Source organism: Strongylocentrotus purpuratus, unplaced genomic scaffold (genome assembly GCF_000002235.5).
Source record: "Strongylocentrotus purpuratus isolate Spur 01 unplaced genomic scaffold, Spur_5.0 spur5_scaffold_3, whole genome shotgun sequence".
NCBI classification, from domain to species: domain Eukaryota; kingdom Metazoa; phylum Echinodermata; class Echinoidea; order Camarodonta; family Strongylocentrotidae; genus Strongylocentrotus; species Strongylocentrotus purpuratus.
The window spans coordinates 21,761,700-21,788,928 of NW_022145609.1; positions in this window are offsets into that span (position 1 = coordinate 21,761,700).

Below are 27,229 nucleotides of genomic sequence, written 5' to 3' on the forward strand. Positions count from 1 at the left end.
ACGTGTCAATGTCGAATTAAACATGAAATTGCATTTGACACCCACCCACACGATGTCGACGCTTCAAGTGTAGAATGCTATGCATGCATACAAGCTTGAAGCGTGCCCGAACTGGCAAAAAGCATCTGGACCCCCGTAGCATTCCATATGCTTCACCACCCCAACGTGCACCCCAATTCCCTCCCCTTACATCACCCCTGCCGAAAAGTCGATAGATTGATTAGCTCGGCTGCAAGTGTGTGCATTTCTCTCTTTCGGTGTGTTTATACTTCGTTACTCCTTTCTCTCCCCTCGCGGTCATTTTCAGTCAATTAGGTAGCGAAAAAAAAAGTTTCTCTCTTTCTGAACTTGACCTTTCTTCCTGTCACGTAGAGGTCAACGGTTCAGTGACTTTTTCCCGGGTTTCCTGGACTAGGAGAGGCATCGATGGGTCCAGGTATCTGTCAATGTCACCGTTCCCGGGTCCCATGTTCCGCCAAAGCTCTTGCTCTGCATCAAATTGAAAAGTGGGAGTACTCTCAACCTTAAACAGAGATGGGTTCTGAACTGCAATGAAGTGTAAATGATGGATTCAGCATCATTGTATCCGAGTTCTTGGGACCAACTAGGTTGATCCTAAATGGCGTTTGGGGACTCTCTGCTCTAATTTGTCTAAGTTGTATATAATGTGGCAATGAAAATTGGCACCACAGCAAAATGGCATTATCTCTGTCCGCTCAACCAATCGCTCTGCAACATCAACTTGAAAGATTGGGAGGGACTTACAATGTTAACCTTAACCAGAAATGCTATACAAATTGCATTGAACTGGAGTGTAGCGTGTTGGATTGATACTCTTGTGTCGTGCCTGGGAGCTTTAACGATGTCGGATTTAAGGGACACACGGTTTTAAGGATTCATACCGTTAAAAAATAGCGCTCTAACGTGGTCTTAAACTGTGTGGATACCCTCAATTATTATAAGAATTATTTCTAAACCAGTGAGTCATAATAGGTATTTTGTACAAATGAAAAAATACGCAATAGGACCGTGAAGTCCAGAACTACCATAAATGATCCCCCGATGATCCCCGAAATTTTTGACATTTCGAGCGCGGGCCGATAGACTGAAGGTCGTTCCAGGTACGTGTTTTAATGTTACCTTCATTCCAAAGTAGATTGATGTTTTTCAGTCATATTTATTCCTATACAGTGCGTCCCAGAAAAAACGATACCGAGAAGTATCGATGTCCTATCATAACTTAATCACAACTATAATTAATGAATGATACATATTTGGAAAGCTTAGAGTCTCTTCTTTCATGTGATGCTACCCAGATAATGCATATTTCACGCATGAGTGATTAAAGACAATTTGAAGGAAGGAAACCAAAAGACATTTGGCGGGCGGTATCTGAATTTCGAAGAAAAATTCGCATTTCTAGAAAGTTGAGTTTCTTCCCTTTCATATGACACCTCAATAAAAAAAAAATGAGCTACGAATGACAAAGTTCTGTTTGTTTAAAGTAGTGCTTGCATTTCCATAACTTTATTGAACGAATTCGTTTTCACTGGCTGCCTGCCGTATCAATAAACGAAATTAACAAAAAAACTTAACTCCGTTTCGTTGACAATCAGCTGTAGACGAGAGTCTTCATGCATGGCTGATTGTCAACGAAACGGAGTTAAGTCTTTAGTCAAATCTGCTTTTTGCTACGGCAGGCACCCAGTGAAAACGAATAAATTATGAAAATGTAAGGGCTACTTTAAACAAACAAAACTTTGTTATTCCTGGCTCATTTTTCTTGATTGAGGTATCATATGAAAGAGCAGAAAATAAACTTTCTAGAAATATGAATTTTTCTTTGAAATTCTGATACCGCCCGCCAAATTACTTTTTGGTTTCCTTCTTCAAATTGCTTTTAATCACTCATGCTTTCCAAATATGTATCATTCATTAATTATGGTTGTGATTAAGTTATGATAAAACATCGATACTTCTCGGTTTCGTTTTGTCTAGGCGCACTGTATTTCAATAAGCATTACCCAAAACCACATGGATCATAAATCTGCTGAATCCTTCAGTGGTTATATCTTTCTGTAATTGAGTTCAATCACCAACTAATCTAGCAACTGCTCTTCATTTGGACAGTATCCAACAAAATATTGACAACATCACATCAATTGGGGCTCTAAAATACTAGTCTTAAACAAAAGAAATTAAGTTGAAATATTGTACATTTTTAACCTGTAGATTTTGTTATTTTTGGTAGTAGATGTCGATATTTGTATTTATATGTGTTTATTTGAGTCTTTAAAAAAAAAAAAAATTGGTATTTTTTTAGATATTTTGATTTCTGGCACCGTAAATTATTTGTATTATTCATTATTTATTTATTTGAACATATTTCATCAGAATAACAAGATCAGAAAGGACTGGTTTACATTCTGGTCCTGAATATTAAAAGCTTACACTAATACATCAAAACAAAATAATCATACATATATCATGAGAATTGTTAAAATACTCATGAAGTCATGATAAAAATATTTACTGACCATAATCTTGAGTAAAAACCAAGTCAAAAATACATGATATTTAATTAAATATATAAAAACACAATAATGGAATCAAGTAATCAACAAATCTATTCAAAATCAAAACTCTATCACACTATAAAATGAACTTATATCATGAAGTACCAAATTAATCTTAAAGCAAAAAGAGCAAAAACAATGATGATATTATTCATAATTTGCTGAAATAGGTTTTCTTATAAATGACCAGCAGCAGCTGATTTCGTTTCCTTTTAAATTGTAAATTTTGTATATGTATTTTTGTATTTGAAAACAACTAGCTCGTATTAAAGGCTCGTACTCATCTGTAGAGCATGACGCTGTTTTGATCCATATCACTGACCACTGCCCAAGTTACTTTGATTTGAGTTTTTATGTGTTTGCTCCCCTAAACTATTTTGAAATGCAAAAAAAAAAGACTCTTCTACGACATTGTTTTTTCGCAAAATCCTCTATAAAGGATCAGTAGAGAGGAGGAATTATCGGCATTCTTAACCAAGTTTTACGGCACAGAATAAGAAAATAAAATATCCATTTCTTCATGTCTTTGGTATGCATGGCTTAATTTCTTGGATCTGATTATGTTCATGTCCTCTACTTACTTTTTCGCAAATAAAGAAAAAATTATAATATCAACAAATTGTCAGAGAACCTACTGAATCCTTACTAAATATTAAATATTAAAAGTAACTAGTATAGATGGAAATAGCTTAAGTCGTATTTCTTCATCCTAAACGATCTGCTGAATATGAAACCGGGATTGATAATGAGGGTAGCTATTCAGGAAGTGTGAGAGGCATTTGATAGAGCGGAGATTAGCAATTTCTTCTAATTTCCCTGGCGTCCATTTAATATCGTTTAATGACGTATTGAAATCACTCTAAATTAATGTTTCAATACGTCAACGCCAAAGTGTATAATGAAATGTGTGTGCGTGTGTGCGCGTTTATGTGTGTGTGTGTGTGTGTTTGTGTCTATCTCTCTTGATAATATCCATTTATACCTTCATTTCTTTCTTTCTTTCTCCAACCCTAGTATGGGCCTGCGTTAATGTATTCAAATATTACAATTCAATATTATACTTTTTCAAAGTGATTTCAATATTTATTTTATACCTTTCTTGCTCTTTGTCGTACCTCTCTCTCCCTCGATCTCTATAATTAATTCCTCCCACTTATCCCATTTTCCAATTACTATTTCCTTTGCCCCCTCCAAATGCATAATCGACATCGACATAATAGACTGCTCAGAGTGATTTTAACATATACTCCATCATAACTGTTTTATCTCTCATTTCATTTCATATTATTAGCCACACACACACATACATACGCACACAAAGACACATCCACGCCCCCAGATCCGCATACACACGCACCCACCCATACGCCCACACACTCCTACCTATCTCATCTTTCCACTAACACCAACAGAAGTAAGGTGATGTTGGTGTTTTGGTTTCTTTTAAATAATGTTTCGGACGTCATGCAGGTTGGATGATGACTGAATCCATAAGCGTTGATGGTGCTGGCGTTCAATAAATGCAAACCATTACCATTTTACGCCTTATTGGCTACCTGATAAAGAATATTACTGGGAGTCTGATCCCCCCCCCCCCAAAAAAAAAAAAAGAGAAACGCTCATAATTCTGGACCTGTGCACCTAGCATATGATCTCTGACTCTTCTCATAACTGATCATTCACACATACACAAAATTGTGATAGATACATGTATGTGGTTGAGTCTTCCTCATAAACATATGTTATAGGACTTCAATTTAACGGCCTATCTGAGGGATGGGCGTGTCTTGATTTCGGACGCACCGCGTGATAATTTACACATGTTTCTGTGTGTATATCGACTGAGTTTATCTCGTCTTGAGACAAATCTAACATTTACATATGTTTATTCTTTTGATGAGGGTGCATATCATTGTTATTGTTTTGAAATTTTCAGCATCATTTTTTTTTTAATGACACAAAAGTAAAAAGAAACTTTTTGTTATTGTTTTCATCAAAATGATAAGTATGGTATATTTTTATACCAATCATAAATACATCTTTATATTCGTATAAACCATCATTCTGACTACCAACTCACTTTTGTACATTATCTTTTTCGGTCTTTGGGGGGAGGGGCGGGGTTGGTAAAAAATTGGGGTTCTGGTTTACATCTTGACGAGAACCAACATTTTTTCGAATTTCCTCTACTGAAGTAGGTAACACGGTCATCCCTTTAATCAGTCAAGGACGCTTAAAGAGTACTGTAAGAAAGATGCCTTCCCCTCAAAGATGATGCTAGTGTTTGTCAAAGAGGAGCCAACTCGCACTCTCCATTCGCGGACGGTTGTTCAGAGATGCGTTACTAACAGTCCCGTATCTCCCTCCACGCCCCATTTACCGTCACCCACTCGCTCAAGAGGAGATCATCGATTGCTCCGTCAAAAAGACGGGGCTATTTTTTTCCGTTGTTGCCACCGATTTTCGAATGATGTATCTGTCTTTCAAGAGGCCCTTTAGCTTGCCAAAGCAGCATTAGTTAATTGAACATTCCGTGGTAGGTACTAATAGTAAAAATCAGCCCCCAACATAAATCTGTTATTTCCATCGTTGATGGAAATGCTGTTGTAGGATGCAGATGAAGATGATAAATACATCAACACCAACAGTGATTCGTGTTTCGGAGGATTTTGACTTGTTATCAAACCAAACATGAAGCAAATTCATTCAAGTATTTTTGAGTGCGGCTTGATATATTTCGAATAGATCTTAGCATTTCTACAATCTGAAGAGCAATGGCATAAAATTCTCTATAGATCAAAATGTCACTGTTGATATTGAACATGGAACATGAGGAGAGATGTCGTGGTATAGTGGTTCATTCATGACTCTCAATCTATGGGAGGAGGTACGAATCCCAGCCCGGCACAAACGTCAAATGACAAGACATTAGTTCAAATTTGCCACTCTCTACCCGGGTGTAAATGGGTACCTGACATTTGTTGGGGGTAATTGTAGGGCCCTCCAGAAGAAAAACATTGATTTTGATGAGGCTTCTCTGTGTAAACATATTTGTATCATTATTCTCAATATTATTATTTTTTTTACTAGTAGTAGTAGTGGTGATAGAAGTAGTTGTAGTAATAGTGATAGTAATAGTAGTAGAGTAGTAGTATTACTATTAGAAGTAGTAGTAGTAATAATAGTAGTATTGTAGAAGTAGTATAATTAAACACATCTGACATCAAAATTATGTCCAATATTGTATGGACAAAGCCCTAAAATAAACCTTGTCTATTATACTAGTCATAAATGGATAATGAGGAAATTTGGATGGAAACAATCATTATGTCACACTACTCTTGTGCTAGTCTCTCACAAAGAAATATTGCAAATGATAAGGGCCACAAATATTTTGCCAAAACTTGACCCTTTCCTAAACAAAACAGAGAGTTCAAAATTATCCGGGGAAAATTCGGAAAAAAAACGCTGGAAGAGGTCTTTCCTCATCATGATGCAACTAAGGCGATCAAGGTAACATGAGAAGTACGTAGTCCACTCTGTTTATTCTGTTTGATATCAATAATTCAAAGTTGAGTGACGTGGAATGACCTTCGGGTGCTGCATTACGACTAAGACACGCGGACGCGCGGAGTGGCGCCGCCGCTGGTGTTACTTAAAACATCAGCTGCGAAGGATCTTTACAAAGAACCGCTTTGGGTGTAGTTTTGATTTTTAAGTTGATACCAAATTGGTAGATAGAGAGCGTGTTGGTACTTTCTTTGTATTGTGATTTTGCGGTAAACAAACAAATCTATTATTTCGCATGAAAGATATATATATATAACCTATTGCTTAGGAGAATGATGAGAAATTCAGTTTTCAACGGGTTGAATAAAATCGCTTTGACGTCAAATATTTGTTAATGTTAAGTTATCAGTATAAGGGAAAATGCCCTTTTGGGAGGATAATGGATGTCCGAGTTTATCATGCCAAGTTTCACATTAATGGACGCATGGCACCAATGAGCTACGCCTCTTAACTTTAACAGTGTAACACTTTGACTTTCTTTAAACAATCATCCTTATTTTCATTATTAACATCATTCAATTAAAAGCGCACATGCATATTTATATTCTAGATAATGACAATATTACAGATAAAATATGTTGACTATGTTACCGGGGTTCACCGGATGGCGGGAAAGAATAAATCTATCAAACTTTTCTTGATCATTAAACTCAAAGATTCATTGTCGGGTTCATAAACCCTCTTCGCGTAGGATACCTGTAAAGAATTACTTTCATATGGAATCAAAAGTATATAGGAAGCTTGCAGATTACAAAACTTCGGATATTCGATTAGCATGACTCTATCCCGATGGAGATGATTAAATCGGAAAAAGAATTCACAGAATAAGGAGGAAAGCATAGAGATTTGCCAAGCAAAACTTTGCAGCTAAATTCAAGTTCCAGTTATTGATTATGATCAGAATTTGCCCGCACAACCACCCCACACAGAGAAAGGGGTTCACCAAGTTAAACCGCTATTGGTAATATACACCGCTTGTAACCAGGGGGGATTATTTATATCAATTGCGATATTTTACATCATAAATAGCAAAGGAATGGCCGCCGATCAATATATAGCCGGACGGGTACAGATGCTTAATCCCCTGAGCTGAAATTGAATTTCGAGCTTTCTTTGAAAGGTTTTGTCAGATCACTTGACGATTCTGTTCTGCCAGTTACTTACTTGATTTGTTAGTTACTTTGCACGATATGTTATACAATACTTGGCCCCTAGAAGAAATTTGGGATAAAATACTTAAGTATTATCAAATTGAATGTCGATTGCAAAAGAAAATTCATCTCATTCCAAACTCTCTAACTCCCTAACCCCTCCCCTTTTGACGGCCCTATAATCGCATTAAGCCTAAAGCGAAACAAGCTCAATTTGACGAGGATAGATGGGGATGGATTGACAATTCAAATTAGGATTACATTAATCATCTGGAGTTGGCGCATTACAAATACTTTATATTATTATTATTATTATTATTATTATTATTATTATTATTATTATTATTATTATTATTATTATTATTATTATTATTATTATTATTATTATTATTATTATTATTATAAATAAAACGTCTTCAACAAAATATTTGAAAACAATGTCAGATTTTTTATTTTTAGAGGAATTTGGTAACAATGCAACCTAAATATGTCCCATGCTATGAGTTCGCCATATAGTACGTATTCTGCTTAAATTATATTTCATACACCTTGCATGCTCTATAAAACTGAACAAAAATACCGGGTGTCTGCGATTTCAACCTCAGATCATTAACACCATTTATTCAGATCTAATGAATTAATTGGATTACGACATTTGCATTTAGGAACACAGCATTTATTGATTGAGTAAATAACAATAAAGGTAGCAATCAAAATTAACTACTGCTTAAATGGAACAAATGTGAATTCCGATTGCAAAGTAAAATCTCGATAGCAATCATTAGCCTTACCTCGTTTGATTTAAAAAAAAGAGGAGATCAAACCCCTCGTATTACGGCAATTATGCGCAGCTGAAACAATCAAGGCTGTCCTCTGACCAGTAACTGACCAGGGGTCAAGTTTATCTTTCTGTCAAAGCAAACAAACAAACAATCATTGTAAGAACCTCGTATGAGGGGTGGCATTAGTCAGAGTAAGTTGCTTGGAGGCACAAAAAGAAAATCTCTAACAAGCAAAGGAAGAAGAAAAAAATAAAGAAAAGAAAAGGAGGCACATTTGGCTAATAATAGGGGGCATATATTCCCCTGCCTCCCACATCATAAACATACTCACATACATATACACACACGCACGTATAAACACGCACAAACACACATACATACACTCATAAATACATAATAAACACTATGTATGCTGCTTCTAAGGGGGAATAAGAGAAAAGGAATAAAGGTGTGATAAGCTAGATACACTTGTGATTGCTATGAATATTTAATCATAAACACATACATTTAAACGCACTGTATATTCAAAGACTATTCCATCTTTTGGACGTTATATGGGTATTACATTTCATGTATGTACTCAAGCCCCTAGGAAATCGACCGAATAAGACAGAGACGCATGGGCCAGCTGTCAATAAATAAATAAATAATTGAACAAATTAATAATTCATCTGCATGGCCAAAGATTGCGTTAAAGAGACAGAAGGAATGATGGATGAATGAGAGACTTCCAATTCTGTGAGCGGATATTTTTGTAATTGTAAATTAGTAAAATATCACAACTCTTTAACAAGTCAATCTAAAAGCAAATCACCCCCCCCCCCCCCGCCGCCAACCCCAAAAAATACACGAATATTTGTTGGATCGATCTAATCGAATGAATAATGTTTGACAGAGCTTTATGTTCATGATGCTTTGCAAAATGATAGATATTAAGTATCGAACTAATGCTATACACCTGGGGTGTTTCACAAAGATCCCAAGTCGAACTTAATTCTAAGTTGGACTTAAACATTAGGGAGAGCCATTTGTAGCCTTAAAATGAAATATATTCAAAAACAAAGATTAAAGTATTTTGGACTTTTCATATATTGCACATCAAGAACATGAAATCGCCTTGATGATAGAAAATATGAATGATTTGAATCAACATTTTATAAAATAACTTTTACAAAATATTTCAAGGATGCTAATGGCTTTCCATAATTGTGAAGTCCAACTTAGAGTTAAGTTAGACTTAGGATATTTGTAAAACTCCCCCTAGTACATGTACCTGGTTCATGGAAACATATGTAATTATGTCAAGTGCTATGAGTGCACTTTAGTAACATGGTTAGCCCTCATGACTTTAAGGAGAAGGTTTAGGGCTCGTATCCTACCAGTCCGTCCTAACTGTGACGTGGAATTCTATTTACATTTCCGTTTCGAGTCGTCATGTACAGCAAAATGGCTACGCCAGCAAGACAGAAATCATTTCCAATACTGTTCCGAGCATGAGAACTACCGCTCGGCTAAAAAATCGAAAGTAATACTGATAAGTGCTTGTCGCTTGTTGCGAGAAAAAAACTGTAGTGCTTTGTCATCGTGTTTTTAGGGTTCTACATGTTATGATCTCTTCCCGGCACGTACCCCCCGTTGTTCCTTGGGCAAGATAGAATGATATACGTTTAATTCATCAATGATAGTGTTTGGAGTTTCACGTGTGTTCGGTGAAAATCAATGCAATAATGACAAGTGTTTTTGTAACTCCAATTCAATCCAATTCATTGGTTTAGTTACATTCTCATCGAGACAAGGTGTTGCCGAACTGTAAAAATATATACCAGTCAAAAGTATCTAAGAAATACATCAAACTAAAAATGTCAGTCTCTGAAAAACAAACATGAATGAAACGAAAACCTCTCACATATGTGTTTCAATATTAAAATGAATAAAGGAAAATTGTTATCATGATCCTATTCATTTAGCCTATCTACTATTTTTAAATTTAGGCCACTGATTTAGTAATTAGAGCTGGAGGTATTCTCGTATTACATTTATAAGCACTTGGCATATAGATCGTCTTATTCATAAAGGCTTGCAAATGAGGAAATGAATACAATTTTTCGGATGTAAATTAAATTAAGATCTTCAAAAGCATTTTGCCGTCGGGTATGTAGGATTGTATTGAATTTGTGGGATACATGCAGAAAGTGGTATAATATATTTATTTGAAATTCAAGAATGTCCCATTTCTATGTTAGAAATATGAGCCATTGTTTAGTTGTTGTCATTTTAGCCCTTTACCAGCAGGTCTCGTTTGGCAACATTTGTTTCAGCGTCGAGTTCATTGAATCGGTGTTACTTGATGTTGTAATTAGATTATTTAAGATTCGCCACACTGTTCTGGTACCCACCCCCACCCTTCTTCACTCTGGAACGTCCTGTCGTCGTTATCCCTTTTCTCCGTTTACGTATGATTCTGCATTGTGATTATTTCGAAGACTTCATCTTTTCGGCGACACCCAACTTACATGAGATAAGATATTTACTTGCGCCTACCTTCTTCCGATTATCAGTTTATTTTTGTTTTTGTTTAACTTTTGAAGGAGATGCCTTTACTATTGATATCATTGGTAATTTTGGTGTAACACGATCACAAAGGCTTTCAAGAAAAAAAATCAGCTCAAGGGCAATTTCAATTCCTTACATTGCACTGCTTATATAAATCACATTCCGGTGACGTCATATTATGTCATGGTGCTTTGTGAAGTTCGCGCGTTTCAAAAGGTGATGAGCATGATGAACGAGTCTATTGATATGTTGTATTATTTTGTAATATTATTCTTTTAGTATTGCCCAATGCTGATTCATCGAAAGCCTAATTTGTATGTATTCGTGTTACAATGTAAGGATTTGTTGAATAGGTAAGCAATACGTGTGATATAATACGATTTTTTTTTTGGTGGTCCTAATGCGTTTTATAGATCGCGTGTTTCCGGATTCAATTGGAGACATTATCTTGAATGCATTAACTTGTTTGCCTTTATTTTATGTGAGATTATCATAGGGAAAACCCCCTTGGCGGTTCATGATTTTCAAGACAATCTCCAGAGCTTCGTTTAGAAATTTTGTTAAGGATGGCAATCAATCACCGGCTATATCAGATTAATTTTAAAACGTGGATAATGTAATCGATATATACAAAAATAATTTCTGAAGACTTGATTTTGTTTAGATCATTGATTTCGTGATCTAAACTACTATTTCTCTTACGTTCTTGTACATTCTTTTTTCAGTTGTAGTTTGGTAGTAGTCATCGTCGTCGTCATCTTGGCAGCTGCAGTTACGAGTGTTATTTCGCCGTTATTGAAAGTGGTAATTTTAAAAACGAAAACAGGAACTCGTGTAAAAACACGTATGCAATAATAATTGATTGAGAGAAGAAAAAGGAAAAACAAATCACAAAGACAGTAGGAAGGGGACAAAATGGGAGGCGAAGAAAATTGAGGAGAAGACGACGAAGAACAAGAATATTACGGGATGAAACGATAACTGACAGGGTTGTTTCTTCTCTCGTATATTCTCATTTTGGGAGAAAGAGTTTCGACCTTTCGGTGTCTTAAAAAATGTACGTTTTCATTACTACGCGCAGTATGTACCGAAATCCAAAGGGATTGTTCGCACAGCGGCATATTGAAAGTACTTTCATGCAAAACAGTGAGCACATTCCTTGTATTACATCGTCCTATATGAGTTTCAAGACATGCCCTATTATGGTTTACCTCCAAAAGTCAATTCAATACAGTAGCAAGAATTGCTTGGTATTGCAGACAATTTATAATGGCGGGAAAGCAATGACACGTTCTTCAGTGAGTGGTCCAACACGAGTCTGGAGTTTTATTTCTTCCCGACCCTTTGAAGGCGAATTCGGTCGCTCTTAGTTTACCTAGGAAATACCCTTCGATTTCCAAATTGATACAATTCTCGGCTTAATTATGCATCAAAAGGAAATAGTGCACCGTGCCGGTCAAGAAGAAGTTCATCTCTTCTCGTCTTTCTTTATTCCTCCAAGCGTCTTCTATAGTTACTATATATGCTTCTCAAAAGGTTCCCCGCCCTTTGCTCATCTATTTTGTTTAATGCTAAAGAGTTTTTGTTTTTTTCTTTCATCTTCAAAGATATTAGATTTTACTGTTTAAAAAAAAACTTCTAATAATATTCGTTCCTCCTTGGTTTTTTTTCTACTTGTCTTAGTTTTATGTTCCTTTTCATTGTTTTACCTCTTTTTTTCTCAATTATTTTTGTATCGGTTCATCAGTGAAAACTTTTATCTTTTTATTTTAATGTCTGACTTTTAAAACTTTTCAGTATATTCCATAATTTCGTTTATTTGTAATTAAGTGTACATTTTTAGTCTCTCTCTCTCTCTCTTCTCCTTTTTTAAATATTTGTTTCCTTGTCTTTAACATTTTCTGTACATACATGCGAGAGAAAATATTGAAGACAAGGAAACAAATATTTTAAAAAGGGAAGAGAGAGCGACAGAGATAGAGAGACAGAGTGAAAATTGACACTTACTTCTCAAATGCCCTTCCTTACATTATCGCCATTGCAAACCACAATATCCCCACATTGAAAAATAATAAAGTTGCAGAGGAGGTATTAAATAAAAAAGGAAAACGCCCTTTGAAAGGTATAACGTCACAAAATGTCGCAAAAGGTCAAGATTCATTTTCAACCGTATATTGCCAATTGCCAACCTGATGACATTTTCTTGCTTTCAAAGTCCTCCGTTTATAAATATCCATCATATTCATTGGCCCGACAGTATGTTTACCGCTGATGTTCATGTTTTGTTAGTTAATTTCTGGATTTACTTTGTTTACGTGACTTTAATGTTGAAATAATATGAAAAGGGAAAGGAAAAATGTGATTTATGATTATGAAACCGAATAAACAAGTAAGCTCATGCGTTATTAAATAGAAACCCTACCTTGATAGCAAACTACTAGCAAAAATAAGAAGGTTATAAATGTCTGAAAGCTGCAACTACACTCGATACGGGCTCTTCGCATTGGCTAGATCGGTAATGTCTCTGTGATGCAGTGGCGGACAATTTTTCCATTTGTTCCAATACACAAAATTACTAAATCTGCTATTTAAAAAAAAAAAAGTATGATTCAGGAGAGTCTTTTCTCTTTAGAGGACCTTTAATGATATGCTATCCATTACATTTTTGTAGTAGAGCCTAAAGGGAGAAAGCACTTAGGAAAACCAGATACCACAGTTATATTTTTTGAAATACGACTGACTATTGGTAGATTTATCCGCAATTACGCCACAATGCACTTGAACGGACAGTCAATTTGTGATCGAATAGACTTTAGTGAAATCATACATTCATAAAATATTACAAGGGTTGGAATGTCATTTAAGGTATGGCAATTCATGATATTATTTAATGTTGATTATACCACTTCATCTATGAAAGGAAATGTAAAGGAAAACAGATTACTTCCTCAATAAAATTTGAAAAATCAAAACATCATTTTATGACGGTTAATTAATTTTTTGCATGCTTTCAGAGTGAAATTGTTCCTACTGGAGGCCTTGACCAGATAAGTTGGAGGATAAAATAAGAACCAAAACAGACTGAATTATAATGGTGTCAACAGTTTGGGAGACAGTCTTCAAATCACGTGGGTTTTTCTTTTCGTTTTGTTCTGGGTTGACATAGCAAGTCTTCCCCCTTTTCAACATCATTTATCAACCTATTTATCATATAGTTATGATTATTCTAATCTTAATCTCCTGAAGAAGAAGCTATAAATTCTAGAAAGTAAATAATCCTATTGTCCATACAGACATCCTCGTATCTTCCCACGCTAACTAACATGATCCCCTTTTCATCTTCGTTTTATCAGAAATTAACCCGAGCCAAATTTGTGTTGGCAGAGAGTTAAATCTAAGTATTGTAAACGAAGTTATGAGGCTATTGACTTCTTCCTGCCACGATGGTTTATTTCAGACTTTCAGTTTGCCTGGAAATTGACATTTAAAAGCTGAATGAAACACATATCAATGGGAATCTCTATGTCTGTATCAATTTCTCGAATAGAAATTATCCGCGGGGACAGCACAATGCAATAGATTAAACTTGGTAAGCTATATGACACTAATGATTTTGTATGTCAAAGAAATAAAAAGCTTTGACCGAGACTTCATTGATTTGGAATTTTTTTATTATCATATAGGTACATGAATAACTGCCATTATTTATTATTACGATGATTATAATTATTATTCTTCATCGACAGTATTCAAGTTTATATCTCATATTGATATATTTATATCGAATCCTATATCTAACAGAACTATTACATTAATTATCAGCTTTCACTCTCTGTGATAATAATATTATTCAAACCTTTTAAAATAAATCTCATGATAGTTTGCAATAATCTCTGTTGTAAGGCTAAATCCTCCCTACTTCCATTTCTTCCAGGCTTATAAAAGACAAGTTTCACCCACGTATTATTATCAAATGAGAGAGAGAGATAGAGAGAGAGAGAGAGAGAGATGGAGAGAGAGAGAGAGAGAGATGGAGATATATATATATATATATATATATATAGAGAGAGAGAGATGGAGAGAGAGAGATAGGGAGAGAGAGAGAAAGAGAGAGATGGAGAGAGAGAGATAGAGAGAGAGAGAGGGGAGGGGGAACGGTGTAAGAGGAAGTAGGGTAAGAGGGAAAGAGGTAGAGGTCAAGATGGAGGGGACACGGGGGGAAAGAGAACAGCGAGGAGAGAGCAAAAGAAAAAGAATACAACAGACAGACAGACAGCATGCAGGAGAGAGGAGAGATGGAAACCGGAAGGTAAAAAAGAAGAAAAGGAAAGAGGGGGAGGAGCGTAGCGAAAAGGATGCAATTACTTGGAATAGACAACACTCGATCGCCAAGGAGTGTTGGTATTGGAAAATGCCATATTAGAAGCTCTCTTCCGTAACATGGCATCGTCAATAACACCTTTACCGATGTGAATTCGATACCTCATTTCCATGTAAACAGGCTACAGGAAATTCGCGCAATTGTTTCGCGCGCTTTTATCTCTTTTTTTCCCGCCAGCATGCCGCAGGTGGCCTATTAGAGGTCAATGTACGCAATACGGTTAATCGAAGCATCACGCCGTCGAGAATAGGGTTTTGTTTAGATTATTAACTCTAAAGGTAGAATAATTTGGTCAAATCTCAGCCAATATGAAACGATATAATTAAGTGGTATACGAGGATAAAGGTACTGGGTGCGGTAGCTGGATGCATTACGCCATTTTAATCTTATCTCTTTGCCCCATGGAGTCATTTTGCTGACGTAGGAGTGCGCCAATGACTGACGCCGTCTTTAACTCATAGCCTGCCATAAGGCTGCATGCACGCTATTGTTAAGGTGTCATGTACACGCTAGCAAGCTGTTGCTCCTCTGCTTCTTGCATGATTGCACGTAAATGTAATAGCAGTTATTGTTCATGCCCATTGGACTGTGCCTAGTGTTTAGCACGCGCTATTCCTGGAACCATCGCGTTAATCAGATTATCTCCAAAACAACCTGGTACTGGGGGGATTTGGGGCCGTGGCACAATGGGGGTTAGCCCTGTGGCAGGATAAGAGTTAAAAGCACTAGGTGAAATCGACATCTTAATGTACAGTTCAGGAGAAAAGGCCCATTTACCCACAAATACTTAGTGAGATTTGGATCGCGATTCAATTCTCACCTATTTTGTGCCACCGTTCATCTTCTCACTTCTCGACAGGCGCTGTTATCTCGACTATGTCCACACACAAAAAGCTCGGCCAAATAATCGCGATTGTTTTAAACAAAAAATCCAACTTTCAGTGAAATTCTAATCGCAATCAGAATCGCACTTTTTAGTGAAATATTTAGGTTCACACACAAAAATGAGGGATAGCCTATTCTGATCGCGATTAAAAAATGTTACCTCGTCTGTGGATTACAAAACTGAATGCCCCGTTTTCATTTTGTTTGTCGGAAAATTGTTTCAGTCGGCAAACTTGAAATGTGACGATTTGCTTTCATATTATTGGGAAATCTGTACGCTTACGCTTATTAATTTTAATCTATTGTTTATTCGTTTATTCATTCATGCGTTTCTTTCTCTATTTTTCGGACATTTTCCCCATACTTTGATTTGACGGCTAATTTAATTCAATACCGTAGCGACTCCCATCCAAAATGCCGTTTGAAAAAGTCAAGCGACGCTCCATGTCGCACATTAAAACCAATTACTTCCAGTCTAATTACATCGCGCATAAAATCTGATTCCATTCGGTAAGTGAGATTTACATTAGTATAATTATATTTGAGTGATTGGCCACTTCACCCTTTTGAGACTTTCATTCCACATTTTGTTACTTTGGTTTAATATTTTGTTTATTCAGAGACCTAAGTATATAACAGATGCATGAGTAAAGGGCTCTTTTTGTTGCTTATCTCGTGGCCATTTTTTAATGTATTTTGTATCTCTTCTTTATTTTTGGAAGGAAAATCATTTCAGAATCCCTATATCGGTAACAGGTTGAGAGGTTAAAGGTCATTGTTTTTCGATAAAAGTTGACTAGTATTCAGCTGTTCGCTAAAATTCATTCCGATGTTTACTGAGAATTTTCAGTAAACTATATTTATATTAGAACCTTCATTACGTCCAAAGAAAAAATATTATTGTTGCCAATTGGAAGAATGGCATATAATCAACCTAACCCTTAAGAATTCCTGCCCTGAACGGGTAAATACCACTTCATTTGATTTATCATTATTGCACTGATTTGAATTAAAGTTAGACAGAGAAACATAGTAAAGCGACTATAAAATGGCATAAAATCAGATGTTGCTTATGGCGTTGTTCATTCCATGCACGCTGATGTGCCCTCAGAAGCAAGTGTCAATGAACCATGTTAACTGAATGTAAGTATGTAACCCCCCCCCCCCCTCCCTTCACCCTCCAAATGTGATATTGATCGCCGTCATGTAGTAGTCAGTCCCACATTAGTCATTCATTATTCCCGACAGTACAATTCAGTCTGTATAAAGAACGAAATGAAAATGACAAACGTGTTTTGAATTTAAGAAACATTATGATGTTTGTGGAAAAGAGCGCAAAAAGAACGATGTCAACGATATGAGCCTAATGTAAAGTGAAAGAGAAGACTAAGACGTCCTGATTATGTAGTACAACTGAATAATTTCGTGAAGTTTTTGGAGTCACCCAAATTGACAACAAAGTGGCCAAATATCACTGTAAATCATTCTGATGAAAAGCACTTCATAAAGATGTTTCAAATTAGCTTCGTATAGCTTTAAATCATTTCAGATTAATTGAAAATTATTTTGTTCTTCACAATCCGTAGATTTAAGGAAAAAAACCTTATTCGGCAGGCTTTCGCTTGCCGTATACTGCAAGCTTTTTTGTACCTATGTCGTATTTAATTATGACATCGATTTTCGTCAACGGAAGATAAGAGAAGAAGATAGAAAACTCACAAACTAATTTTTACCGATACATGATTCAAGTATTTTGCTAAGGATTCTCTCTAAATGAAAACAAGAAAAGTCTAATACTCATATTCGATCCAAATGCATTACGCTAAATCAGAGAGGAAGGCAACGGATAAGATGTAATCAGCAAAATGTCTAAAACCATTTCTCGACTAATTAGCTAAATGTTAATGGCTACACGGAGGCCCAGCCTAATCTCATAATGGCATGAAAAGATTAACTTTGGGGTAACTAGCGTTTTGCACGGAATAAATCTTCTTCGATGGATTGATAACATTTCGACATTTCAACTTACATTCATTTAGACAAATTTGGTTGAAGGCTCATCACGTTCTTTTTGTTTTCTTTTCCGGAAGTGATCTGTAGCTCAATCTTTGGGCACTCAAGAATTAGGCAACTAGATATTGGTGCTTTATAAATTCCTGAATTGGATCGGATCTATGTTCGTATTAATCAACATAATTATAAGAAGATAAGCCACCAGAGTCGTGCCTTTTCTGTTTTTAAATAGTAAGTGCGGAAACATTGATGCAAATATAAGGTTAATCATTCGTCATATTCCCAACAAAATAACATAAGTGTTTTGATCATCCATGTAGAAAAGCAAACAAACCGTTTCTTAATTCGCTCTGTCGTTATTTGTCATGTGTTTGTTTATAGAACACTTTCCAATATAGATTCCCGACTGATTTCCTATTTCCATAGAAAATGGACCTATATTCGTCCTTGTTTTCACGAAGTGACGGTAGTGAGGAAAATCCTCGCAGTGCGGATGCTGAAGGCAGTACTAGATGATTCTCCACAGAGACTCACCTAAACTATCGAATGTACGTTAACAAAAAACACAATACCAATTATTCGTCGTTGAGTAGAAGAACAAGGGAATATAGAAGGATGCGGAATGGGGTCATATCATTTTTGTGTTGCCCCTGCCCCCCTCCCGCCTCGCTATCTCTCTCCCTCTCTTTCTAATTTTGTCTTCGTTTGATTAGGGTGGACGATGCCCCCTGCTCCCCCTAGCCACACCACTGACCATCAGCTTCAAAGATATAGACATTAACCATAAACGGAATTGACCTGTCCATCAAAAATAGGAGGATCAACGAATGCAAGGGACGGAATCTTTACCTCATTAACACACGACAGGGGTATTTTACTAAGTAATTGAGTTTTAAGAAAAAGGAAGTTGATTGGGTGGGCAAATTGATATTTTCATTTCATCAGATAATCACAGCGCCGAGCAAATCCTATGAGCCACCTCGGAAACCACACGTCATATCCCTCAACGTATAAAGAGTGCGGTTTGCCCCCCGTCTGAACGGTGGTGCACCATGCAGCCGTTCTATTGGCGTCTTATTCGCGGCGGTATGGAGGGGGCGAGAGGGTGGAAACGCGGCTCTTATAAGATAAAGAAAACATTTGAATTGATCGGTATGTGACTAGCTAATGCCTTCACAGTAGATTCTTTCGCAGTAGATGCTTAATTCATTCGTTTTCGTAAAAACACGTTTAAAACAAATAATCACGTATTCAAACAGCAAAACTGTGTAAATACGAAATCAATATCACCGGCAATTTATAAAAAATGTTTTGCTTTACAAATTTATATTAAATTTTTAAAAAAGAGAGAATTTGAAAAAGAGCCTACAATAGCTTTGTAAGAAGAAAAAAGAAGAAGCTACCATTAAGATAAAGATATATGCTTAATTTCAAGAAGATTTTCATGTGTATCTGATTACACAATGGCTCCAGGCCGAAGCAACGTTTCGAGGTAAAACAAAATATCCTCTTTATTTAAAATAGGCCTATGTCTTCCGGTTCGTTCGAAAGGGGAAATTCGATAAACTATTAATTTTCCTTGATCTTATCCGGGTTATCGACTCGAGTAAAAAATAGAATAATAATAAAATGGTGTATTTAAACAAAAAGGTGTGATAAATTGTTATTTTTTCTCTATCATATCGGGCTAATCAAAATCGTAAAAGGGCGTATGTAGGCGCGTATCATGAGTTTCCTTTATTTGATGACGACATAATGTGGACCCGATCGGCTCGCCTACATTAGGGGTGATAGTGAGCACTAAAAAAAAATAGTTTTTTTGTTTTCCCCTCAACCATGCCCCCCTTGAGTAAAAAAAAAAGAAGAGGATTCGCGGGGACAAAATGGCATTTAACAACATTCCCCCCTTTCGAGTAAGAAAATTGGGGGAAAATAGGGCAAAATAGGTAAGAGTAGAGAAAATAAGGGGGAAATCGGCAAAATCAGGATAAAATAGGGAAGGGGAAAAAAATCTGGTAAAAAAAAAAATAAATTAAAAAAAAAGAAAAATCTGGATTTTTTTTATTTTTAATCTTTTAATCGGGAAGAAGAAAAATAATAATCGGGAAACCGATTTAAATCGGGTTTTATCAGGCCTGCTACATAGGTGAGGCGATGAGCCGTGCTTAAAGGGGATGTACTATGGAAAATACTTCTTTTGGACAACTGCACGTATTAACGAATGGACTTGAGTAACAGTCAGCGCGTGCTAGCGTTCGCGTACGTTGCACGCACGTGAATACCGCGGTCGGGGTCAGGCCACGGGAAAGACACGTAGTCCCGTCATGCTACATCCCCTTTAATTATCGCAAAATCATTCTGAATATGCGTACTCGTCACATTAGATGAAGTCATCAAGTCAATAGCTAGTTTTTAGGTAGACAACGTACGATTTTTTTAAAGCTTTAGATTATGAGTTTTCAGCTGTCACTCCTCTGGCAGACTCTAAAATAGCATTGCAATTGATATTATTGTAATCTATGGCTTACAAACTTTCCGTTGATATATATAATTCATCTTTTTAATTGTTCTCTTCCGACAGTGTCTTTAACGATTCCATGAAATGAAAGTCGAGGGAAACCAGTGAAGGGGAAGGGAAAACCCGGATAAGAAGAGGGATATGTATCGGAACAAATTAACCCGAAGAGTAATTGATGAGTCCATTTTCGCATACCGTTTGAGACCGAGATGAACTACCGTGAATAGTATGAACGGGCAATTGGGTTTTGAATTGCCCTGTGACGCCACTTGTGTATTCTTTTCGAATCTAACTACGGTTGTTACTGTGAGGCAGACATGACTTGGGGAGTTAAAAATTGACAATGGGAAGGAGAGGGGAGAGGAGGAGGGAGGAGATTTGTGGAGAATGAAAGAGAGAACGAGAGAGATAGAGAGAGAGAGAGAGAGAGAGAGACAAAATGTATACTTGGAACCAGAAGGGCGTTAATCCATATACACGGATTAGTGCCCTTCTGGCTATAAACAGATAGAAAGGGACAAACTGAGTTAGGCTGACAGATAGACAGTAAAGTTGTTCTTATTGTTGAATATTTGTTATCATATCAACGTTCTTTAACGACTCTGGTTTGCTTAATAAATACAAGACTACCATTATAATAATTTGGCCCCAGTTCAGATTTAAACCCTTTTTTCTGTGCATCTTATGTTAGGGTGCAATTTTTATTTTTGCACAATGCCAATGCTCGTGCAAATTCTGTGAATGATTGCTGTAATATTGGTACCTTTCAAAGTGTCTCGATTCTCTTGGCGGCTCAACTCTCCTAGGTCTAATCCCCGACGCAGAATACTCTCAGATCAAAGTGTCTCGATTCTCTTGGCGGCTCAACTCTCCTAGGTCTAATCCCCGACGCAGAATACTCTCTGATCAAAGTGAAGATGTTGGATTCACGATACAAAGTGTGTTTTAAGCTGGTTGAATATTTCATTCAATTATGTAGTGCGTGCAGTCGTTTGCCGGATAATTAACTGTTCCTGTACAGCGCATATCACATTTTGATATAACGTCCCTACGCGCTTCGAAAGAACTTTGAATATCATTAATCTAGTTTAAGCTCCTGCAGCCGTGATCAACGCACAAGGGATTTCAAGAAATAATGAAAGTTACACATTTACCACCTGGGTGGAGACAGACTACAATGGATAAAATGGCTTGTCTAAGGACATACGCACCGCGCAAACATTCGAACCCTCAACCTCCTTACTGAGAGTCAAGTGTATGAACTGCTACACCACGTTGGTCCCACATCGTGTGTAAGTGTTGTATTTAAAGAACATACTTCTAATTCGACAAACAAATTTAATGAGACTTCGGAACGGTGTATATTGTGGGGGCAGTGACAAATATTTCTTATACAAGCTCTTGATTTTCGACCTTGTCCCTATCCCTTTACATAGGCTCTCTACATATATCAGTTATATGCCTGTCGGGTGAATGGTTTTATACAGCATATTGCTAATGAATACAGTAGTATACTGAAACATAAAAATTACGAGTTCAATCTTGTGCTTAATGGACTTTTAAATTACGATTCGAAACAGCGCTTTCAAACATAAAGGCCCGAATTCACAAAGGAGGTTTGTCGACAAACCTTGGTTTTCGTACGTCGTATGACGCGTTTTACGCGTTTTTTACAAACCTGGTTTGTAAAGAACAAAAGGAGGTTTGGCGAAACAAAAGAAGGTTTGAGCTCAAACCTTGGTCTGAGCTCAAACCTTGCTTTGTGAATTCGGGCCAGAGTGTTTCCTTAGAAACGCTAATGGATTATAAATACCATGTTGTTGCACGGTAGAGTTGACGCTTTGAACATGGTTTTGTATGGGAAAAGGATACGTTAGTAGGAACTCATTCGATTTTGTACAGCAATGTTAATCGTTGTATAAAACGCTTTGAATAATGCTTTGAAAATGAGTGTATACGCACTACCAGTCCACTGTTCATCAATACAACCGCCGGGTTGTTTATGGTAGACGAGAACATCAAAAACAATATGATGAAGAGATATCATAAAACCCCTCTTTATGAAACTGGTTTCCTGGAATGCAGGAGTTATTCTGGGTATACCCTTGCTTTGGGGCCAATTTATTTTCATCATAACAACATTACCTGACAATTTAGTTTTAGTTTTCACTGGTCGAGGGCTGCCAATCCCAGATTTAAGATACTTGACGTATCGAAGGGCGGTGTAATAGAAACTTCCTTACCACGTCAAGCGGTAAGGGGTCTATATAGGATGCACAGTTTTGAGAATGCAAGGCGTTTTCCTGAAAACCACAGATTGCTATTATGCATTATATTTACAAATATTCCTGGGCCTTGCAAATGGAAGGCGAGGGGCACGCCGTGGAGTCGTGGACTACGCCCTATCACGATGAATACGCCATAAGCATAGTATGTGGCGTGTTCGCATATTGATAAAGTTCATACGTGACTTCATTTCTTTTTTATTGGACAAAATTATAATTTCCATGAAATACGGGTTCAATCGGACTTGGCGCACGATACATCGTTTATTGCATTAAGGTAGAAGGAAAGAAATCAATTTTGTTCTACATCTGACTACGACCAATTTTGATTTCAATACATTTTCTTGATATAAATGCAAATCTGATATCAGATGTTTAACGCAGGAGGACCTAACTTTACTTTGTATGAATTAAGGGAAAACAAAAACACACTTAAACAGACTTAACTAGAACGAATCTTAATTTATCCGTGCATTAACATTTCCCGGAATATGTGTCTTGAAATGAATTCCTTTCGCGAGCACGCAAAATTGTCGAATTTTCCCCAATTCCATATACCACAACATTGGAAAAATATCGAGCATAAGGACTGTTGTTATGTGGCGCCATCAAACAAATCTGGAAGACGTGGAAGCTAATGATTAAGATTACAAAAATGAGAAGGAAAACAAAACTTGGATTTCTTGATAATTAACATCGCTTGATGCAATCACGTCTCTATGTTATGATTTTCACTTTCAATGCATGTGTTTCTCTGTAAGTCTTTAGTTGCCGCGACGTTAATAATATGTGGCACAGATGCGACATCGTAAAAGGGACTTTTTATGGATAATGAGGTATGCGTTCTACCCATCATTGGTTTCCTAGAAGCAAGTAATGATTGCGTTGGAATAAACTCAAGACAGAGAGGACTCTCGATGAAGGCTCTTTTATTCCAAATCACGACGATGTGTTGGTCCTTTCGCTATCCTCTGTCTCTCCAACTCTTTCTTTTGATCTCCTTCCTCTCTCTCTCTCTCTCTCTCTCTCTTTCTCTATCTCTCTCTCTTTCTCTCTCTTTCTCTCTCTTACCCTCTCAATGACTCTCTCACCGTGTCTGTTTCTGTCTCTTTCTCACTTTCTCCCTATCTCTCTCCCTTTCTTTCTCTATCGCAGCCTCACGGTCTCTTCTTCATTCAAAGATGGGGTAATGAAATGATTGCAGAGCCTTCAGGGAGACCATTACGAATACTGATGAGGCTACCCTGGGTGATCAAGACATATGATTATCATTAGTAGTATTATTATTTTTGTCATTGTTATCTTTCATTCACTTTCTGCAATGTGGTCTCGTTTTTCCTCTCTTTCTCTCCCTGTAACTATCCGTCTTTTCTTCTTTTGCGTCTGTCTGCCCTATATCTCTCTCTTCCTCTATCTCTCCCTCTCTCTCTTTCTTTTCCTACACCCCTCCCTCCCCTATCTTTCTCCTTTCTTTCTTGGAAATGATGCCCTTTGATTAACCTTAAGGCACAACATGAAAAGAACTCTTATGTTAAATTCCAATAATGATTCTTTATTAATAAACATAAGTGATGGATATCTACCGACCTTTCATGGGAAGGCAGCTGAATTATGAAGAGGAGAAAGAAAATAAATGGTGGGGGGTGGCAGGACTATGATGTTTGCTGGGTTTTTTTTGTTAAGAGGGTCACATTGCCCTATTGCCTCCCTATATAGCAATTGCTCCCTTCTTCTGGTTTCAAGGTAAAAGAATTCCATAATCCATGTGATTAACGCCGTTAAACAGACCTCCAAACATTACTTAACATAATTCATCAGTGTTGTAGAAGAGCACAAAATTTATCTATAATAGAGTAAAGAACGCCGAAGGTTCCCAAATTATTTCATGATATTTTTTTCCAGGAAGCATAACTGAGAGATCAATCTAAAAAGAGAAAATAGGACAGTTAAGATAAAGTAAGTCGGTCAAGGCTGATGTGAGCTAAAAAAAGAGGGTGTTAAAAACTAACATTTTAAAATGTCACTGTGAGATGAAAAAAATGTACGTAGCAGCATGATGCGGATATAAATCGTATACTATTTTTAGTATAAAAAGTACAGATATCGATTTGCTTGGTAAGAATAAATATAAATATTAGAGTACATTGTCAGTGATCCACAGCAAGCAATTGATCAAAAGTTAACCATAATACACATGCTAATAAAAGAGAACAAAATAAATATGCCTCTATTTTCGATTATTCTTATCATTTTATAGAGCAAATAATCGTCAATTTTGGAATACCAATCGTGTAGATCCAACAGGGTACTGTGTATTACTTATGTCTTATCAAAACAAAGCAATGTTTCCTTCTAAAGAAAGGAGAATAATTAGTATTTTGAGGTCTTGGATTAATATTCGAAAATGCGATTTGATTTGTAAAGGGTGACATGAGTTCACTTAGCCCTTTGGGGGTATGTCTGATGTATAGGCCATACTAAAAATGACACTTTTCAAGTCCGCCTTCATTCAATATTTCATTCGACACCCCGCAAATTTTCACCGATTGACGTCATACAAGAACTATACAAGCAAGTATTTCAGAATATTTTATGGCGGTTACAATGCATACAATTTATGCAAAGTTGAAAATGCATACGGAGATAAAAATTATTATATACCTAACTGAATAAAAATTAGTTTAAAAAAGTAAAATTAGAATTCCAACATTTTCTGATTGGAATACATACTTTATTTTGCGTTCGGATGTTGTTAAAGATGAATGCTTATTTTGTGTTGCTAATTTCCATCCGTCTCCAGTTCTCTGAAATATCTTTATATACAGCCACAGGTTTCTTTTTCTCAAATTAACTCTTTCCTTTGTTTTCCCCTCTGTCTTCATAAGTATGTAAATATTGCATTTCGCTTGTCATCTTAGGAACCTTCTCCTTCTAGTTTCTTAACGTTCTACTATACATGTAGGTCCATATTCTATTAGGGTCCAAAAATTGCGATTTACTAACTTCTTACTTACTTCGTTGTCTCCGTGTTACACATTTCGTGAATAATCAAGCCAAGGTTCCCGAAGTTTTCTGGTGTAACGTTTATGCAGTACACCCCTCTTATCACCAAAATATCGGGTTCAATTTACTTGACACTTCCTGAAAAGCCTATAGCAAACCTACGAAAACTCTCGCTTTAACGCGACACTTTTTTTGACGAGATCAATAATCATAAGAGCTCGTAAAGGGGGCTAGTGGTTGACACTACATCATCAAAAGTCCATGTAGAAATATTGATTTTATCCCAAGGACCATCTTTGAATAAATTGTAATTTTTTTTCCCCCATTCATTTAACATTACCTTTCGTGAATATAAAGGGGCATTTTTCACAAATATCGCGTAACTCGACAACGTGAAACACCCGACCTTCCGTTGACATGGGGGGTATGTATTTACGGAAGGTCGTGCAAGAATCCGACCTGACGTGACTACCCGACGGAACGAAGTAAGCCCTAACATCTTGATATTATGGTTGGGCCGTACATTCAAAGGGTTTTCTGTACATCTCTTCACGTCTTTATGCGTTCGTTTTCTTTTTGATTTCAAAAAAGATTTGTTGACTCATCTCGTTGTCTGGGTACTTTCAATCCCATTGCTTCTTGTAGTAGTACGATTTTAGTATTGTTTCTTTCTTTCTCTAGCCGCAATTTATATCTCTTTCTTTTGTCAGTCTCTCTGTATCACCCCCCCCCCCCCCCCCTCTCCTGCCTCACCTATACCATACACTTCAGCCCGTCCCCATTCATCTAGATTATCGTGACTTTTATTCGGCATCAGATGGACACTTTAAACGAAGTGATAAATCACATTTTTCAGAGGAGAACTTAAAATAAGCTGCGATTTCGCATTAACTTTCTCCCTCTCATTAAATTGACAAAGTATATATAATAAGGGCTGTAGTGCGGAGGAGTTTGTGTATCATTAATGTGCAGTAATTGTACTTTGACTTTTTAAAAGCTAATCTCAAGTATCCGGTATCAAATATCATTTTTGAAAGAGAAAAAACGTTAAGAAGGTAATTTCCAATCCTTTCGATAATCATTGTTTGATAGAGTGGAATTACTCGGTTGCTTGGATTCGTAATACGCTTCTATTTTTTTTACTTTCAAATTATGGGGGGGGGGGGAAGACCCCGCCTCATCTTACTACCCCCCCCCCCCCCCTCTCTTTTCCTCTCACTCTGCCTGTCTGTCTCCTTATATCGTTTTCCTCCACTCTCTCATTTTCCATTGTATCTCTCTTGCTCTTGTCACATTCTCATTATCCCAATTTATTTTTTAAAGTTCATCAAGTGACATTTCTTTTTCACATCGAGTTCGTCGAAATCAGCCCTGCATGTAACTGTCGAATTACTGACAATCTCCAAAGTATTTATCATAAATAGGCTTGCATGTTTACAACAGCGAATGTCTAAAACGTCTATGACCTGCGTAAAGGAAATGACTGGAAGAACGTACCTGCGGTAAAGTCAT